The sequence below is a fragment of the Mytilus trossulus genome, chromosome 1 (genome assembly GCF_036588685.1).
Source record: "Mytilus trossulus isolate FHL-02 chromosome 1, PNRI_Mtr1.1.1.hap1, whole genome shotgun sequence".
In the NCBI taxonomy this organism is placed as follows: Eukaryota; Metazoa; Mollusca; class Bivalvia; order Mytilida; family Mytilidae; genus Mytilus; species Mytilus trossulus.
The window spans coordinates 63,516,528-63,528,820 of record NC_086373.1 but is presented as its reverse complement, the minus strand read 5'-3'; the positions used below and the strand labels follow the sequence as shown (position 1 = coordinate 63,528,820).

Here is a 12,293-nt window from a genome sequence, read left to right as displayed (position 1 = left end):
TTGCTCTTATTTCATTACATGTCTAGGCCCTAGAACATTACTTGTTTGTTTCATAGGATAAGAAAAAAAAACTTTTTTGTTGCATGAGCAGAACATATCTTTTTGTTAAATAAGCAGAAAATACTTTTTTTGGTAAAGAAGCAGAAAATACCTTTTTGTTAAATAAGAAGAAAATACTTTTTTGTTAAATAAGTAGAAAATATCTTTTTGTTAAATAAGCAGAAAATACTTTTTTGTTATAAATAAGTAGAAAATATCTTTTTGTTAAATAAGCAGAAAATACCTTTTTGTTAAATAAAAAGAAAATACTTTTTTCGTTAAATGAGCAGAAAATACCTTTTTGATAAATAAGCAGAAAATACTTTTTTGTTTAATAAGCAGAAAACACTTTGTTTGTTAAATAAGCAGAAAAGACTTTTTTGTTAAATAAGCAGAAAATACCTTTTTGTTAAACAAGCAGAAAATACTTTTTTGTTAAATAAGCAGAAAATACTTTTTTGTTAAATAAGCAGAAAATACTTTTTTGTTTAATAAGCAGAAAATACCTTTTTGTTGAATAAGCAGAAAATACCTTTTTGTTAAATAAGCAGAAAATACTTTTTTGTTTTAAAAATAAGCAGAAAACACATTTTTGGTAAATAAGCAGATAATACTTTTTAGTTAAATAAACAGAAAACACATTTTTGTTAAAAAAGCAGAAAATACCTTTTTGTTAAATAAGCAGAAAATATCTTTTGTTAAATAAGCAGAAAATACCTTTTTGTTAAATAAGCAGAAAACACTTTTTTTTAAATAAGCAGAAAATACTTTTTTGTTAAATAAGCAGAAAAGACTTTTTTGTTAAATAAGCAGAAACTACCTTTTTGTTAAATAAGCAGAAAATACCTTTTTGTTAAATAAGCAGAAAATACGTTTTTGTTAAATAAGCAGAAAACACTTTTTTTTAAATAAGCAGAAAATACTTTTTTGTTAAATAAGCAGAAAAATCTTTTTTGTTAAATAAGCAGAAAAATCTTTTTTGTTAAATAAGCAGAAAATACGTGTTGTTACATATGCAAAGCAGACAAAACTTGTTTGTTAATTATGCAGAAACTTTTCTTTTGGTTACATTTGCAAAACTATACACCTTTTGTTACATTTGCAGAAACTAATCTTTCTGTTACATTTGCAAAAACGACTTTTTTTTGTTATATTTGCAGAAAATACTCTTTTTATTACATTTACAGAAAATACTCTTTTTATTACATTTACAGAAAATGCTCTTTTTGTTACATATGCAGAAACTACTCCTTTGTGACATATGCAGAAAACACCTTTTGATACACATGCAGAAATCACTTTTTTTGGTTTCATTTAAGTCAAATATTTTATTGGATATAGAGCATATATTAATAAGAAATAAGGTAATCCAAGTGTACGAAACAAACATGAAATATATAATATGACAAATAATGCAAAAGCAACATAAAGCATAACAAGAGAAAAAAGTTAAATCACAAAATTATTGAACTTCGAGAAAAAATTTAAAAAAAAGAAAGTCCACTATCAAAAGGCAAAATAAAAAGTTCAAACGCATCAAACCAATGGATAACAACTGCCATATTGCTGCTTTGGTACATGCATTTTCTTATATAGAAAATTGTGGACTGAAAATCAAAATTTGGGTAATATTTTAAGTCAAATGATGATTGAAAAACAAAAGTTAAATTATAAACTGTGACATATTTATATCTAAATTCTGTATAAAAAAAAAGGTTAGAAGACATTTCGTGATGGTTTTAGTTTCTTCTGTTACGGTTTAAACAAATTTCTCAGTATATATTTGGTATAAAAAATATGCATTTGAAAACAGAAACTTGAAAAAAAAAGAATTTTGCCAAAACAAGATAAAAGAAGATTTTGCCAAGATGATTTGTTCCCTTCTAAATCTTACAATCATCTTTTTCCTTTACATTTCTTCGACACACCCCTATACAGACGACTATACAAATCATTGATGAGATGGATGAATTGAATAAACGATTTCATGTCCGCTATTTATGCAGTCAAATTCAGTAGCTGAGGAGAGTGGATTCAACAACTGCATGATACGTACATATATTAATTTATCATATGCTAAATGATAATGTTAAATTATTTTTTGAATGAATACTGATGTAATGTGTTATTTTGTATTGGCACTCATGCCACATCTTCCTATATCTATGATTATATTGTGGTTTTTTTTAATATTTAAGTAAATAGAATAGAATGTGAAGATGGTGTAAAGCTACTAGGAGTTACACTAGATTCCAGATTAAATCTTGATAAACATATAAATAAGATAATTGTAAGGATCATTCTCATTCTCATCAACTTAATGCTCATAAACGTATTGGTAGAAATCTGGATATGCTTAGTCCGTGTGGCGTTCTAACAAATTATCATTTCTATATTTTGTCTTATCTCAATTATCACCCAGTCACTGGTTATTTTCATAAGAAGAAAAAAACACTTTAATAAGTTGAAATAAATCCAAGTGAAAGCCTTGAGATTTGTTTATGAGGATTATAATAGCTCTGACATATGCAGATCTTTACGTAAATCAAAACTTCCATCTCTTAAAGTCAGAAGAAAACGATCAATATTGCTTTTAAACTTTTAAAATTATAAACTTAATGACTCAACCATATATTTAGATGATTTGAAAGAAAAATAATGATACAGCTGAACAGACTCAGTTAAGAACAACAAGCTATGACATTATTTTTTTGTCGCTAAGCAGCTGCAAAAATATTTTGGAATGTACTATCCCAGGGTTTTAGAGAAGATCTTTTTAACAATTTTCGGAAATAATTGTTTTCGGGGATGGTAGTTCATGCCAAAACAATGCATGCAAATAATTAATGCTTAGTTTATAGTATTTTTCTGTTCAACGTGCTAAAACTGCATATCAGGGGCGGATTTAGGCGGGGGCGTGGCGGGCGTGCGGCCCCCCCCCCCCTAAAATTTGCAAAGCATGGGTTGACTTCAACATATTTAAGTATCAGAAGAGACCATTCAATCTTTTTTAACATTCAAAGTATATATAAAACAGTCAGTTTCACAGAATCAACGTGATTACTAATCAACTGACCTACGCTTTATCAAAGTTCTATCAATAATTTGAAAGGAATGTGTCAATCGCGGAGCTGCGTTTGATGACAGATATGATAGGTTTTTAGCTGTTAAAGTAAAAACAGCTATAATAAACATTGTGTTTGCGGTTTTTATAATCAATTTGTTTGATAATCGAAGTTCCAAAACATCCCTAAATCACATTCACAATTTCATCATGACACGGTCCATGGCCAACTATTTTCCTCAGTGTAAGCCAGTACGAGTTATCACGCATGATTTTGATTTCTTATCCGTCTGATCAGTCTTTTCTGTGTGTGATATCTTATCAAGACAACATGCTGAGTTTGTAAAGACAATGTTGACACTCGTAAATAATTTGACAACCCTAAGTAAACAATATTATAAATATATGAAATTGTAGCATGCTAGGTTCCGCATGAATACGAGTTGTATAAACTGACTTTATTTCCAAAAGATAAAATTCGATTTTACCGAATATCAAACTGCACATACAAAATAAAAAGTCGAAAAAGGACAAATATGAGATCATGATTACCAAACATATACGAATATGAGACAACGCAGAGTTTGAATACACATACACATACACAAACTCATTGCAACATTTAGATTTTTTATCATGCAAAAGAATAAATTCAGTCTCTGCTCTTACTCTTGTTTTACCTCCCAGAATTGTATGTTCATTAATATTTTCTCTAACTTTTCAGCCATGATTTTTGAGAGATATTTCAAAATTTGCCTTCAACACTAAATGCTTCTATAGTATTTTTACCCGCGATAATGCAGTTTGATTATAAATCACAACGGAAAACACGCTACAGTTCATAAACGTATTGTCCTTTAAATAGCTTTAATTTTGCTATGTGAAAAAAAAAGAAATGTCGTATTAATAGTGAAAAGTATAAATGTAGAGCTAAATTTCCAAATTTCTTTAAAAATGCTTTCAGTAAAGACAAAAAGTTAACGATGTGAAAAGCGTCTTCTATGTAAAATAAATTTGCAGAGTTTGACACTTCTATCACATTCACTGGATACCTATAGAACAATAGACGACAATGTCTCAAATTAGATTGGTTTTTTTTTTAGTTTGGAAGTGGCAAAGTTTTTTCTAAAAAAGATCAAGTTTGCAGGTAATCTTATAATGGACACTCTATCAATACATGTTTCTCATTTTCAACAATATTTATACACGCTTCACATGTTCGTTGATGCATTCTAAATATTACTTCCATGGTTGATGGAAGGATATGTCTCTCACTAACAATAATGATATAGTCTTAGATTACTTTTTTTTTTTTTATAGATATATCAAGCCAATCGAAGCACATACTTCTGATACTAATGAATTTATGTACTGATATTCTCATACTAATCAGCAAATTTTCCCAAAATTTCATTGCATGCCGCCTAAAACCGTAAAGAAAGTCCCACAGAAAAAGTGTAAACAAAAATGTCCGAGTATAATATAAAAAAGGGGGGAAATAATATTACTGATATGTAAAGGAAAGTTTTAACCACGGATACAGTGTTATCTGAAATTCACAACAGGTGATCAAATACTTGATGAAATTTGTGAACTTCACGCAGATATCTTTAGAACATGCTAATTGAAACAACAGGTGTCGCAGGCATCTGTTTTCATGTTTTAACGATTCAAATTATCTCATTCATTCGATAAATAAAAAATTCTGCAAAATTCTGCAAATACATGTACAATATAAATGCAAGAAGATTTGGTATGAGTGCCAATTAGACAGCTCTCCGTAAACTTTACATTAACAGAACAATAATCAAAATAACTTTCATTTTTAATACAATTTTACATGAATCTACAAGTATAAAAAAAAATATATATTTCACGATAGAAACTTCTGAAAGGACGGAGACAAATAAAAAATGATATTTATTTTTTTCTACGCGATTTATTTTTCTAAAAGTTAAGTGGATAAAAGGAGAATGTGCATCAAACAAGCAATAGACTAGTATATATCACATGTACATGTAAGATAGTACAGCGATTTATATTGCCAATCAAAAGCAGTGAAAAGGTATCAAATTGATGAAAGAAAATGTGACGTATAAGATTTCATTCCAAATCCATCTACTACAAAAGATCTTCTGAAAGTGTTACTGCATCTGGAAAATTTAAGATAATGACACTTTTCCTGTTTCATCAAAACTAATTGGTCTTTTTAAAACATGAGAATAATATTTATAAAATATGTATCTATCAATGTCTATTACTTCTATGTAAATCAGATGAACATGTTTAAGTTTCAAAATTGTTGTACGCCTTATTATTTAAAAAATACTTTTTAAAAGATATGCAAGAAAATTGCAAAAAAACAATTCCATTTTAGATGGGATTTCAATTTTTTTGAATACGCTTCACGAAAAACATCCAAAAAGTCTGAGTTAATGTCATAATGAAATATTTTATATAATCAAAAATAAAGAAAACTGACAGCTGGACAAAAATATTATTTTAAATAAAAATTACACTTCAGAATCTATTACTTCACTGAATTTTTAAATTCATGATGTAAAACATTTGATTAAATGTATTTAATATTTTATGTACAAATAGATTTAACTTTGTTTTGTGACCTGTGAGCGATTTGCTTGTTAGGACCATGGAAGTACTATATATATCAATATAATACTTCCATGGACTTAGAATTTTTCTGACAATGACAACAACTCCAGTTTTGGATAAAAAAGGCCCCGATTCATTAAATTTTCTAAAATACCAAATATATACCATTGGAAAGATTATAAAGCAAAGAACATATATTTATGCCAATGAATTTATTTCTAAGAATAGTGAAAGATGTATTCATATATGAAAACTCCTTTGCATACGTTTTTGGTTTTGAATTGTATGAAGTAATAGGGAATGAACCACTTTTTTTAGAATGAAAATGGCCGTAGCTTCTACAATCCCGATTCAATCATAAATTATGTCATTAGAAAGCTAAGAAAATATATTTTCTAATGTGATGCCAATGAAAAAGATTTTTATTTTTGTTTACTGTCAGCTAACCAAAATTAAATGTTTCCTTTAACAATCTATAGTAAATTTATCGATATCGACTGCGATCAAATTTAGCGCATGCGCACTGCGGGTGCTGATAATAGTTGCGTATGCCAGAAAACAGTCGGCAGGTGAGATTCGTAATGAAAGATAGAAATACTGTTTTAAGCGAAAGGTTAGTTTATTAATTTGTATCTCTGGTCTATATTTATTTCTCCCTTGCAACCTAAATATTTAGCCGAATTATGTACCGTATTACCGTATGCTTGGGATCCCAAGTAAATCAAAATATATTCGTAAATGCATTTCATTCTGATTTTAGTTGTTTGTGGCGAACACAGTGAAGTCTGGCACGACCTCCGAAAATCAAAAAAGTAAAAAAACAGATAGTATGAAAGGACAATTAAAAATCGCTGGTAAAAGTAGAACTTTTCGTTTGAAAAATATATTGATTAGGTGAGCAATTGTGATCTGTCTCGTCTCACTTTGCGTCCGTCTGTCCTCCCGTCTATCTGTAGATTGTTGTCAGGTGTGGATTAAGGCTGTTTCAGCTTTAAACTTGAATTCCTCGCTTATTTTAACACACAATAGTTCGAGCTATCTACATTTCACCCCTTAAGAAGAATATTTCAATAATTTTACCTCCGCGAAATTTAAAAATTTGCGCCCCCCCTAACTGAAAATCCTGGATCCGCCCCTGAAAATCATCACAACAAAGAAACGTAAACAAACAATACTGAAATGTGGTATAAGCCCTTTCTTTATATACATAGAAGACATATAAGTAAGTTATCATTAAAATGCATCCAAATCTATCTAACTAAGTTTTGTGAATGGTTTGAGCATGTCACTTATTCTGTATGATCCGTTCTTTTACGCCAATCTAAAAGTGCCTTAATTTATGAGAACGGCAAATAATGGCCTCCACCTAGAGCGTTCCGATCCCAAAAAATTGCCGTATTTGTCCTATTAGAATCGAAATAATTCATGGGGGCTTGAATATATCTAGATTTTACCACGGGTTGTCCCTTTATGCCGATATTTTACCCCTCGCTATCGCTCAGGGTAAAATATTTGTCATAAAGGGACAACCCGTGGTAAAATCACGATATATTCAAGCCCCCATGAATTATTTCTTAAGTAGACTATGTACTAATAGATTGGTAAATATTTCGTTAGAGAGATACAATTGAACTTTATAGTGTTTATGTCCCAGAAAAACGGAAGAGTGTCCACTTAATCATGAGTACCAATAATTATATATTAAGTCACTGACATCATTTTGATACTTAATATTTGAAAGCATATTTAACGGGTAAGTATCTTTTGTTGAAGTTAATTGTATATTTAGTACTTTTCAGCTTAGGAATTACTCAAAAATAATTTTACTTTTATGACTTAAATGATTATATGAAGAATAGCTTATATTTTAAAGTTTTTGTCATTCCGGGAATTGAGTAACAATGCTCTTCAACTGCGTGCCTTAATTTTGTTTTTTTGACGATTTTGATTTAAGCATTACTGATGAGTCATTTGTAGATAAAACGCACATCTGTGCATGTACACAATTGTAATCTTTGTGTCTATGATAAGTGTATTAATGATGTAGATATATAGACCCCGTTGAATTCACGCCAGAAAAAAAAGTTGCCTGGCAAACTGTATCAACACTTGTCTGTTTTCATTTAGATAAAAAAAAAGATGTGGTATGATTGCCAATGAGACAACTCTCCACAAGAGATCAAATGACAAAAACAAATTAACAACTATATGTCACCGTACGTCCTTCAACAATGAGTAAATTGCATATCGCATAGTCGTCTATAAATGGTCCATCGTTGACAAATGCTTTTTGCCACGGCTGTCTGATTGCTGTCTCAATTTACACAAGCGGGATCGCATTTGTTGATATTCATAAGTGTTTGTGGTTTGTTATGTTGTTTGGTTGCTTTTAATTGACACACACATTTGACCAACAACTTAGTTGTTACCGGATTTGTTATTGAGAGTCCTTCTATTTGCCATTTATAGATATAGGAATTAAAATTTCGAAGATGTGGTGTGAGTGCCAAACAGACAACTCTCCATCATATAACAATTCAAAAAGTAAGCCATTATATGTCAATGTACGGCCTTCAACATTGAGCCTTGGCTCACACCGAACAGTAAGCTATAAAGGGCCCCAAAATTGATAGTGTAAAACCATTCAAACAGGAAAACCCAACGGTCTAATCTATATAAGAAAAATCGAGGAACGAGAAACACGTTTTAATGGTACCAAACCTTCTCCCTCTTTCTGAAACAATAGCATATCATTAGTTTACAATAAATTTGGAGCAGTTTTGTGTATGAAACAACTTAACTGCTGCGAAAGTTATTATTATTCCATCATATTCAGATTTATCAACGAACTTACACAATCCAGTTATTAGTTGGAAGTAGGCCTTGAACTATGTATAAGTACATGCAAGTACTCTTAGATCAAGACCAATTTTGATTGTCCAGTTGTGCCTGCATGTAGCCCATGCAGTGGTTTTCATCGGTTGTCGTCAGTCATGATTTGTCTTCGATTTATGTCAATAGCTTTACAAATCTATATATTGAACAGCTGAACAAATATTCTAATGCAATTTAGATGTAACAAATGTTTTCATTGGCTAAAAGTTGCCGTCAAATCCGCAGTTGACCAGGCGTAACTAAGGAGGGACTCGCCATTTTGAATTGATGAATCAACAAATGTTCGATTACTACTATATACTCGAAAATAATACAACACCTACCTCGAATTTATCGTTTTAATTTAATTTTATCCGAATTTGAAGCGTATAGGTAACGTAATAACCTCAAGTTTGTAAGTTTTCATTTGTGTGACGTCACGTTTAGCCATGACGTCTTTGTGCCAAAATCATTCATGAAGTTTCGCGGATTTTTTTTTATTTGACAAATTTAGACATTGTTTCAAGTTTTATCGTATTTTTTCTTTTTGTAATGCATTAGAATCGGAATAACAGTACTGTAGTTGAAGAGTTGCCACCGTCAATTTTGATTTGACGGTCGCAAATCTCCGTTTTACTGTCTCCGCTACGCGTCGCCAGTAAAACTGCATTTGCGACCGTCAAATCTACAATTGACGGTGGCAACTCTTCAACTACAGTACTGTTATTCCTTAAATGTCCCAAGATAGAGTCAAAGCATTGAATTATCGGAGCGATTGTCTGAGTTTTAACATGAATTTTATAATTTGGTCTATAATATGCAAATTTCAACTTGCGATACAGCATTATTATATAACCAGCACAAAGTCCTATAAGATGCCGTGATCTACTTCTGGAATGTAATAAAATCCTTTATAATTATTCTTAAAGCATACAGGAACAAGAAGAATGAAGATAACAATTGTATTAGGATTTGTTCTCCTGGTTTTGGCATCAGATTTGGTAATGGGACGGCCAGCGGAAAGACAAAAGGTAACTGTTACGGGGCGCCGAATGGGACTACTGTAGTTTTGTACTTGAAGTTCAATTTTGTACGGACAAACCCGACTTTTGTTCAACAAAAATTAGTCCAGTTAAACAAAATTTGTAGCGTACTACAAATTTAAATTTTGTCATACAAAATTATCTTTGTTGGACAAAAGTCATTTTTGTCATGATAGAATTCATTTTTGTTACACAGACTTGACTTTTGTTACCTGATTTGAAAATTGGGCGACAAAAGTCAATTTTGTATGCAAATTAGTTTAGTTTGGATTCTGTGAACTAATTTGCATACACAATCGACTTTTGTGACACAAAATCACTTTGTGAGACAAAATTGATAAAATTGTCGTCACAAAATTGAATTTTGTCGTTACAAAATTGAACAAAAATTGACAAAATTGAATTTTAGCGTCACAAAATTTAGCCTTGTGAGACAAAATTGAGTTTTGTTAGACAACATTGACAAAATTGAACTTTGTTGTTACAAAATTGACAAAATTGAACTTTGTTGTTACAAAATTGAAGTTTGTTGTCACAAAATTCACAAAAATGACTATGCGGTATGGGCTTTGCTCATTGTTGAAGGCCGTACGGTGACCTATTGTTGTTAATGTTTGTGTCATTTTGGTATTTGGTGGATAGTTGTCTCATTGGCAATCATACCACATCTTCTTTTTTTATATTGTGTCATATTAGCGATCTCCAGTTTCTCAAAAAGTGTTTTCATACAATTACAATACCTTATTGTTTTTTTTTCTTTTTTTACAGTAAACTCTGTTCACAATATTATCATTAGAATCTTGTTGTTATTATAGTAATAAAAAACAATTCAATGCAAATATTGTGAATAGTTTTCTCATCCTGACTCTTTTAATTTGAAACCGTTCAATTGCACTTTCAAGGCATCAAAGTAAACATAGTTATACTGCAACTAGTTGTGTTTATTTCCTAAATATAGTAACATAACTATATTTTGTGCAATGCCAATTTCATCACGGAACACTTTTTCCACAGTCAGGAATAAAAATAAGTGTGAAATTTGTGTTACAATTTTTAAAATAGCTATGAATTTATTTATTCAAGTTGCAGTATAAAAAACATATTTGGTCAATGTCAGAAAAATGTCAACTTTTTTGTACTCGGAGCAAAACTGGGAAAAGGCTCGGTAGAACCTCGCCCTTCCCCAGTTTCTCAGTCTCATACAAAAATGTTGATATTTTTCTGACATTGACTTAACATTGTATATTTTTAGTGGTTTATCATAGAATGATGTAATTAATTTCTATATTTAAAGTGATTCCGTGGACGTTGATGGTGACTTTGCCGAAGGAGTGGCACGCCAAACCAGAGAAGGCCGCATTCATCATGTTCTTGTTTATCGATATGTCTTTGGTGATAAGGCAGGCGACAGAATTGGTGAAGCTGCACAGAATGCCAGAGATGCAATCAACAACCTATAAATGTTTACAATCCATAGACAACTTTCTGTATTTTTAATGTGACATCAGTTTAATTAAATATAATGCAATCAGATTGCTCTTATTTCATTACATAAAATTGAGAATGGAAATAGGGAATGTGTCAAAGAGACAACAACCCGACCAAAGAAAAAAACAAACAACAACAGAAGGTCACCAACAGGTCTTCAATGTAGCGAGAAATTCCCGCACCCTGAGGCGTCCTAAACAAATACATACTAGTTCAGTGATTATGAACGCCATACTAATTTCCAAATTGTACACAAGAAACTAAAATTAAAATATTACAAGACTAACAAAGGCCAGAGGCTCCTAACTTGGGACAGGCGCAAAAATGCGGCGGGGTTAGACATGTTTGTGAGATCTCTACCCTCCCCCTATACCTCTAGCCAATGTCTAGGCCTAAGAACAATACTTTTTTGTTACATAGGGTAAACAAAAAATACTTTTATTTTACATAATGAGTAGAAACATTTTTTGATTACATATAAAGCAGAACATACCTTTTTGTTAAATAAGCAGAAAATACGTGTTGTTACATAAGCAAAGCAGACAAAACCTTTTTTTGTTACATTTGCAGAAACTACTATTTTTGTTACATTTGCAGAAAATACACTTTTTGTTATATTTGCAGAAAATACTCTTTTTGTTACATTGGCAGACAATCGTTTTGTAACATATGCAGAAACTACTCTTTTTGTTTCATTTGTAGAAAATACACTTTTTGTTACATTTGCAGAAAACACCTTTTGTTACACATGCAGAAATCACTTTTTGTTTTGTTTCATTTAAGTCAAATATTTTATTGGATATAGAGCATATATTAATAAGAAATAACGTAATCCAAGTGTACGAAACAAACATGACATATATATACAATAATGCACAAGCAACATAAAGCATAACAAGAGAAAAAAGTGAAATCACAAAAATATTGAACTTCGAGAAAAAATAAAAAAAAGTCCACTATCAAAAGGCAAAATAAAAAGTTCAAACGCATCAAAGGAATGGATAACAACTGTTATATTCCTGCTTTGGTACATGCATTTTCTTATGTAGAAAATGGTGAATTGAAACTGGTTTTAAAGCTAGCTAAATTTCACAATTGTATGACAGTCTAGACAACTAATGACAATGAATAATGATATACATGAAGTTTATATACAGCGAGGATAAGATATA

The 12,293-nt window shown here is 30.7% G+C and overlaps 1 long non-coding RNA gene across 1 annotated transcript; it reads left to right on the top strand.

Annotated features, from left to right (window-relative positions):
• Positions 1 to 7,357: 7,357 nt before the first annotated feature.
• On the top strand, positions 7,358 to 11,166 carry LOC134709403 (uncharacterized). The gene is made up of 3 exons (XR_010105963.1): positions 7,358 to 7,469; positions 9,520 to 9,621; positions 10,928 to 11,166. It is a non-coding gene; the product is annotated as an uncharacterized LOC134709403 (long non-coding RNA).
• The last annotated feature ends 1,127 nt before the right edge of the window (positions 11,167 to 12,293 follow it).